Genomic DNA, 239 nt, shown 5'->3' with positions numbered 1-239 from the left:
GGCACCCCACCCACCACACCCACTGAAAACCACAGCAGTTACAAGTCTTGCAGATTGTCATTCTTGTGCTTCAAAGCACAGAAATTATCCTAACCAACCTTCTTCAGCATCAGTTAATGCTTGTTAGCAACTCAGTTTGCAATGATTTTCTTCCTTCCTTCCTTCCTTCCTTCCTTCCTTCCTTCCTTCCTTCCTTCCTTCCTTCCTTCCGTCCTTCCTTCCTTCCTTCCTTCCTTCCG

This window comes from Oxyura jamaicensis, chromosome 2 (genome assembly GCF_011077185.1).
Source record: "Oxyura jamaicensis isolate SHBP4307 breed ruddy duck chromosome 2, BPBGC_Ojam_1.0, whole genome shotgun sequence".
NCBI lineage: Eukaryota > Metazoa > Chordata > Aves > Anseriformes > Anatidae > Oxyura > Oxyura jamaicensis.
The sequence above is the reverse complement of the archived record's forward strand: the minus strand, read 5'-3'. Positions refer to the sequence as shown.